This window comes from Myodes glareolus, chromosome 12 (assembly GCF_982192425.1).
Source record: "Myodes glareolus chromosome 12, mMyoGla1.1, whole genome shotgun sequence".
Classification (NCBI taxonomy): Eukaryota; Metazoa; Chordata; class Mammalia; order Rodentia; family Cricetidae; genus Myodes; species Myodes glareolus.
Window position 1 is genome coordinate 31,932,649 of NC_142037.1, and position 8,671 is coordinate 31,941,319.

The window sequence follows — 8,671 nt, forward strand, 5'->3', positions numbered from 1 at the left end:
TTTTAAATTTGATTTATTGAATTTTTTTAAATTTCCAACATGCTTCAGGTGTTTTGTTTTTATTGGTGTTGTTGACTTTCTTATCCAAGACCTGAACTGACAAGTTTACTTCATTCTCTTTTTGTTTGTATCTTCTTTGAAAGCATCAATTGTTTTATAATTAGACTTTTAAAAAAGCTTTAATTTTTTAAAAAAAAATTGTGTGTGTGTGTGTGTGTGTGTGTGTGTGTGTGTGTGTGTGTGTGCCTGCGTGTGAGTATGTACAAGTGAGAGTAGTGTTTCTGGAGGGCATCAGATCAACTGCAGCTAGAGTTATAGGCAGGTCTGAGCCACCTTTCCAGTCTCTTATAATCAGACATTAGAATCCTTTTCACATTTTTAAATCATCTCAGTATCTTCAGACATAGTCACTAAGAAGCTATGATCTTTTGACAGAGTTTATTGCATTAATTTACATGTTTGTTACGTTCTGTGATACGATTTGTGCGTCAACTGGAATAAATATCTTCCAGTTGGGGGTTTGGAGTACTTCTCTCTCTCTCTCTCTCTCTCTCTCTCTCTCTCTCTCTCTCTCTCTCTCTCTCTTTCTCTCTCTCCTTCCTTCCTTCCTTCTTTCCTTTCCTTTTTTTTTTTTTTTTTGACTTTTCGAGACAGGGTTTTCAATCCTAACTGTCCTGGACCTTGCTTTGTAGATTAGGTTGACCTTAAACTCACAGACGTCTGCCTGTGCCTGTCTCCTGCATGCTGGGATTAAAGCCATTCACCACCACTGCTTGGCTTGTTTTCTCGCGAAGGTCTTTTTAGTAAGCAATCTTCCATTGAGGACTCAATCTGCCAGACCACTTAGACACTTACAGGGGAGAAAACAATACTGTAAAAACAGTAACATCAGACCCACCCAGGTAAAGAAATATGATTGCAATTTATTGGTACCAACTGCTGCATCACCTTAGAAAATAAAGTGGCAAAATAATGTAGAGCAAAAGATGAACTTAAAGAATATGTCAGATTGTGGTGGCACACACCTTTAATCCCAGCAGAGGCAGGAGGATCTCTGAATTTGAGGCCAGCCTGGGCGAGAGTGAGTTGCAGGACAACTAAGGCTACCAAGAGAAACCTTATCTTGAAAAACAAAACATATGATAGATAGATAGTTAGTTAGATAGATAGATAGATAGATAGATAGATAGATAGATAGATAGATAAAATAAAAATGAAGGTAACAGTAAAAATAATAAAGGAATAAGGAAAGCGAGAGGCCAGGAAATAGGAGCAGGGGAGTAAGCAGAACCAAGTTAACAAGAGGGAGGGAAAAAGCACAAGAGATAAGTGTTATAATTACAATTATGCTTGCCTGCTCTGTCACCTGGGTATCCTGTCCCTTTAAGAGACAAGCTCTGCCCACTCCCAAACTTCTCTCCCTTCTCTCTCTCTCTCTCTCTCTCTCTCTCTCTCCCTCTCTCTTTCTCTTTCTCTCTCTCTCTATTTCTACCCCTTAACCTGCCATACCCTTCCGTACCCACTAAATAAAACTCTACACCCAAACCCTCTGTGCATGGCCTGTATGTCTGTCTCCCACCCACTGTGGTCTCTCTCACCTGCAGTGGGACCTGCCAACGTCACCCAGGCTGCCACAAATCAAAACCATAAGTGAATTCACAATAATAAAATTATGCAAACAAAACTGGGTCAACACAAGGAGTTAAACTAACATCAAATGCTAAAAAATAAGAGATATTAAATGTCTACTCAGAAAAGAGAAAAAAAATGAGGAAAAGAAATAATTTTTTTAAAAAGTAACAGAGCATCAGAGTGTCTTCCTTTTGAGTCCTTTGACACTGGTGTCTGTGGGGTGAAGAGTATGGTTAGCTCAGGTTGGGGTCTCATGTCTTTTCCACTGTTCAGGGTGGTGCTGAGCCTAGCTCGTACCAAAACCCCTTGCCAAGGGTTTGCCTGTCGCTTCAGGTTAGGAGCTTCCCTTCTAAGCACACATGCAGAGGAGCTCCTAGAGAGAAAGACACCTTACACCGAGCCTCCTTCCTGCACAGTCAGTTACTGGGAGAGCTTTAGCCACTGTGGAAGGGTTAGAATATTTTCACTTAGCTGCCTGCTAGCTCCCACCAAACCAAAGGCCAAGCTTTTGTCGGGTAGCGCATGAGGCTGATAGTTGGGAATTCCAAGCTGTGTTTTAACCCATCTACCTGATGCTCTCACCAACAAAATTTGAAATGTATTATGACTTATGACTTTTTTTATTGTTCTGTGACTATGAAAACTTCATAAAACTGTTTCTATGGTAAATTCGAACCAATTTGTATATTTGTTCCTGGGCTGTGGCCACTTATATTTGGCTCCAAAAGGGACTAACTTTTCTTCCTTTTGAGGTGAGAGTTATAGGTTTGCATAGACGCGCATCAGAAACTGTTCCTGGACAAACTGAGTTTTGTGGATTCTGCAAACTCTGTCTTGCTCCAGAGTCCCCAGTTTGTTTCCCACTGAGGTGGCTAACAGACAACCCAGGAAGGGTCCTGGGTTGATGGAGAGTGGAAGGAACACACAGCAGCCAGACCTGCACTGGGGGTCCAGGCTTAGCACCCGCTGAGCAGGATCCACGCTAAACATCTCACAGGAGGGAGGAGGATGCAGCAATCAGGTGTGCCTGTGGACCAGTGCTTTGGCATTCTGAGTCCTACATGGATTACATCTGTCTGTCTCCATCACTGTCTTCAGGTACTGCGGCTTCTCACTACAGAGCCACCAGTTGCCATGCCCAACCCAGCTGGCAGTCACCTGCCACCAGGACTTCTCAGCCCATGTCGGGCTCTCCCCCATCCACAACTGTTTCACACAGCTACTGGTCACTCAGACACAGGTATCCCCAGGGTCAATGGCTTGTGACTGTTCCTTATTTTCACACATGCACTCTTCAACAAAAGACTCCCCTTCAAGATGGCCCCTGCTCTGCTCTCAGAGGTGGGGAGTGTGACCAAAGGGATTTCCTGTGTAATGCTAGCTTGTCGTGAGCATCACCCTCAAGACAAATCCCCCAGTGGACTGAAAGCTGTGAGAACTGCAGGGTGGATTCTGTGACTGGGATTGCCAGCTCTGCTCACCAGTGCCACCTAGCTTAGGTGGTGCCTATGCTAGGGGCCTGGGATGGTTTTCTTTGTAGCTTTTTGCTCCTCTGTGCTTTTGAGTTCTTGGGATTTCGGATGCTCTTCCTCTTTTCAGAACAGTCTCTCTCCTTTGTTATTCTGATCATTGTCTTTCAAGGATGGCACAGATGCAGTTTCTTGCCCACAGATGTACTCCGGATGTCTTTCTGGCCTTCAGTGTAGAGCAGCTGGAAGGTGGTGGTGGTGGTTCTCACTAAACAACCCTCTCCGTTCTCCCTTTAGCCCTTGCCCTCACACATACTTGTTGGGCATCCCTGTGTCCCTCTTTAAATAGCGGGCTCTACAAGGGCATGGTCAAGAGTCATTAGTCTTCCTGATACTTTTCTTATTCATCTTTTTCTCAGTTCTGTCATCTCCACCCCTGACCTAACACACTGGGACTGGAGCTTACGACAGCGGCTGAACGGGCGACAAACTTCAGGGTGGGATTTGAAGCCATGTGGATGGCTGGGGTTGGGTAGTTCTCAACTTCTTAAACTGTGTGTCATGACTCCACATAATGTTGTCATGAAATATGGGGGGGGGGTCATGAAAAATGTGGTGGTAATGATCAGTGACCCAAACTTCAGCTTAAACATGTGACGAATCAGGCATGTTTCTAGGAGACTCGTCTGTGTTCCATCACAAGGCTTCATTGCAACCTTGGTTCTGAACACACAACATGTGCACTGTGCATGCTGTCTGCCCACACAGCTCCTCATCAAGGTCAAGGTCAAGGTTATTGTAGGTTCTTGTCTTAGTTAGGGTTTCTATTGATGGGAGGAGACACCATGACAGCACGGTGGCCACTCAGAAATATAAGGGGCAATGCATATAGCACATCCTCAAAGGAATGCAGAAGTGTCTTGAAAGGGGTCTCTGCATTCATAGTCACAGGAGCATTCATTATCAGGAGCAGCCAGGAAGTAGAGGCAGCATAGCTTCCAGCGATGGACAAGAGGATAAACAGGCCGAGCGGTGGTGGCGCACACCTTTAATCTCAGCACTCAGGAGACAGAGATGGGTGGATCTCTGTGTGTTCGAGACCAGCTTGGTGAGAGAGAGAGAGAGAGAGAGAGAGAGAGAGAGAGAGAGAGAGAGAGAGAATAAAGAGAACGTAGCTCATTCATGCAAGGGATGTTATATGCAGGGATAAACCTCGAGGTGTCCTTGGGGCTGCTCTTCCTGGTGCCCCACTTTGTCAACGCCCTTTCTCTCTCTCCCTCTCCTTCCCCCTCTCTCTCCCTCCCCCCCCCCTCTCTCTCTCTCTGAGAGATGTTTCATGCTAGCTATAAAAGGGCTAGCCACAAAAAGGCAAACCCCGTGTGCATCCATCCACTGGCAAAAGTATCTGGAGTGGTCAAGTACATAGAGAAAAAAGTACAGAGGTGGTTTCCAGGGAGCAGAATGCAGGGACTTGGTTAACGTGTGGACAAAAAGCTCTATAAGTAATGGGCTCTGCACAGTGCTTGCATAGCAACAAAAAATGCTAAACACTGTCCAGGTGTACCCTCAAGAATCTTCAATGCACTTTCCACTATGTACATTATACTACAGTCACAATTTTTTAATAAAAAAGACAGAGATAGGAATCTAAATTTTCATGAGAACTCTCTAAGTTTGTAAGTGGCGGCAGTTGTCCCGAATCTATACTTAACTGTCCAGTAGTGAACTGCCCCTCTTTGGTAGAAAAAACAGAGGCCGAAATGTATCTGGATGACAATTCCCTACCATGTGACTCAAGGCAGTTCTGATTGGCTCAGTTCCATGATAAACCAATAAGCGATTTTTGTTTATTTTTGATACCAGGTCTCATTATACAGTCCTGGCTAGCCTTGAACTCACAGAGATCTGCCTATCTCTGCCTCCTGAGTGTTAAGATTAAAGGTGTGATACTACCATGCCCCATGGACCAATAAACTTTGAGGAAGTCTGCTGGAGGGTTTTAAGAATTTCTTAGCATGTGCTTAGGCCCTTTCTCATTATTGATTTCTCTCTGGACAAGAAGAATAGCGCTGGTATAACCACTCTTTGAAGCCCCAGGGGAGACCAGAAAGATAGTATGAGGCCTAGTTAATAACTAATCTTGGGGCCTTACATGTGTTTATAGTTTTAAAGATCATAAGTACACATAACAGGCTGAATCAAAGATGTCTGGGGTCCCGATCCAGAGGCAGGTGGCTTACTACCCTTGACACATCCCTGGTCACTTGCATTGCACATCATTTGCTAGGGGCAATCTCCCTGCATCACCCAGAACATCTAAGTACCCTTCATCTTCGTTTTCAGACTCTAGTCTTTAGAGAGCCATGGAGTCTTCACTGAGAGCTTCAGGTCACTGTGCATTCCGTACAGGTTGCCTGGCAACTAATGAAGAAGCTCTTCTGGGTCTGCAGCCCTGGCTGCCTGTCTCTAAAGATGCTATCAGCGACTCTCCTGCTGAATTCACCTTCTGCTGTAACATTCTCTGTCCTGATAGGCACAGAACCACAGCACCAATCAGCACTAGCCTTTTCTCTCTGTTTACTTGTGCTACTTAAAGGGCTGTTTGTAAAGGGGATTCCTTGTAAACAGTGCATAGTTAAGTCCTGCTGTTGTTATGCAATAGAGCGGTGCTTGCCTTTATTTCTTGTTCACTGCATTCCTTCTTGCTAGGGTTTCAGCAGATACCCAGAAGTTCATGCCTGGGGAATTCAATCCCTACATTCATGTTGCTATTTGAAAAGAGGCTTTTGGGAGGCTCTTAGGATGAGGTCACGAGGCTGGGGCCCAATCCTTGTTTATTTTCTATTCCCGTGATAAAGAAAATGACCAAAAGCAACCTGGTGAGGAAAGTATTCATTTGGCTTACATATCCTGGGTCACTCTCTGTTGAGGAAAGCCAAGGTAGGAAAACTCCAGGCAGGAACTGAAGCAGACACCATGGAGGGGCGCTGCTTACCAGTTTGCTCCTCATGGCTTGCTCAAAATGTTTTCTTATACAGTCCTTGACCACCTGTCCCAGGTGGCACAGCCCACAGTGAACTAGACCTTCCCACATCAATTATTAATCAAGAAAATGCCCCCACAGACTTGCCCACAGGGCAATCACGTTGAGATACTTTCTTCATTCAGGTTCCTTCTTTCCAAATGACTCCAGCTTGTGTCAAGTTGACCACAATTAACCAGCACAAGCTACCTTAACAGCGTCAGTGGCTTTATAAACGAAAGAGAGATCTGAGCTGGCACAGTTGCCTGTCTGACTGTACGATGTTCTGTCTCATCGTGACGCAGCAGGAAGGCTGGCACCCCACTCTTGGACTTCCCGGCCTCCAGAACTTTTGTTCTCTGTAAACCATCTTGTCTGTGGTTCTAGCAATAGGAATAGGAAACAGACCCAAACACTGGCTCTTGTCTCAGCTCCTAGTAATTGTTTACGTAGTGCAGCATTTAAAAATAAATTATATGCTTCACATGACGCCAAGGAGTTTGGAAATCTGCAGAGCCTGGCTTGGTGTGTGTGCTGGGAGAAGACAGAAATGGGGAACTATGTCTGTAGCTTAGCTAGAATGGAGGACGTGCCATTCAGTAAGTGCCTCTAGATGACGCCCTATCTAACAAAAGTAATGGTCAGAATTGGTGCCAGATTGGCTAATAGTTAGCAAGACTGATTTTTCTTGATCTCCAGATAAATACGAATGAGTCTCTTCCTGAAATTATGCAAAGAATAAGACAATTCCAGAGTATTTGACCTGGTAGGAACTTGAAACAATCAGTTCCATCTTTCTTTTTTCTTTTTTGTTTTTTTGAGACAAGATTTCTCTGTGTAGCTTTGGAACCTATCCTGGAACTCACTGTGGACCAGGCTGGCCTCCAACTCACAGAGATCTGCCTGCCTCTGCCTCCTGAGTGCTGGGATTAAAGGCGTGTGTCACCACCGCCTGGCGGTAGTTCCGTCTTTCTTAATACAGTGGAGAAAAAGGAAGGCAGGGAAGCAGGACAGTGTGCTCCAGACTACATCCCAGCTCACTGCACAGCTCCTGACCAGGCCCCTTCGTAGTTCCTAAAGGACTGCAGATCTCATGGGCTGCATGCTCACTCATGTGCTGTGTTGTAGTTGAGTCGCCTGTATTAGCTTGATGTGGTGGGGCATGCTTTTAATCCCAGCTCTTGGGAGGTAGAGACCGGTGGGTATTTGTTAGTTCAGGCCAGCCTGTCTACAGCAAATTCAGGCCCACATCCTGAGTTCCAGGTTTTAACTCTCTATTCTCTGTTTTGTGGATCTCCTCAGAATCAGAGTGGGGAACAGACGACAAAACTAAGACAATTAGGTGAGAACAAATGGAGTCCACAGAGTAGTACAAACGGTCCACACAGCTGGCACTCATAGGCGAGAGAACATGATGGAAGATAATGAGGTTCTGCCCCAGGGGTCTAATGGTTCAGGCACTAGTTTCCTAAACCAGGGGCTGTGGGTTAAAGTCTCACCTGGGCTAATGAGAGGCCACTACCTTTGGTTCCCAGGTAATGTTTTGGGGGCTGAGGAGATTGCTCATTGGTTAAGAACATTGCCTTTTCTTCCAGATGACCTGAGTTTGATTCCCAGCACCTACAGGATAGCTCACAACCAGCTGTATCTCTAGCTCCAGGGGATCTGATGCCCTCTTCTGGGCTTGAGGCACACAGGTGGTGCACAGATATACAGAAAGCAGAACACCAACACATGTGAAATAAAACAATGAAAAGTTTTTTTAAGTGTTTGAAGTTATTATTAAGATGAAAAAATCTTTCCATTACATTTATCTATAGATACATCATAGGCCATAAGAAAATAAATAAAAATCTGTATCTTTAGGGAAAGAAGGAAGGAAGGAAAGAAGGAAGGAAGGAAGGAAGGAAGGAAGGAAGGAAGGAAGGAAGGAAGGAAAGATGTCAGTCCATCCCTGGGAAACAAAATAATCTTAGCACACAAGAGGTTAAGGTGGAAGTATTACAAATTCCATAGAAAGTGAGATCTTGTTTTTGTAAATCAAGCGCTGGGGAATATAGTCCCTGGCAAAGTGCATTTGCCTAAGTCCCTGGGTTCCAACCCAGCCCTGAAACAGAACAGGACAGGAACAAACTGAAGCTACCTCCTGGGTGACTGGCTGCAGAACATTATGGGTTCACACCATACACCCTCAGAAGACAGTACGAACTGATGGTGTCGATCCCAGGAGGTAAGGACTATTGTAAATGATCTGACATTTTGCCCTACCTGCATGCCACTGACCCTAGGACCATAATCACTAGCAGAGATAATTAACACTATCAGTGTTCCTCACCAGGCCTGTTTCCTGTGTGACACACATGCCCTCCAGGAGAGAAACCTTGAGACGTCATCTGGAATGAAATGACATTGTTTCTACAGCTCCCAGCTATCCAAGGTGTTTGGTAACATCCTTGAAAAGACTGTCAGGAAAGTCAGTTGGTCTCTGTTCTCAAGACTCTATACACAGGAGTCGCCTTTCATGCCAGCCCACCCCGCGAAAGATATT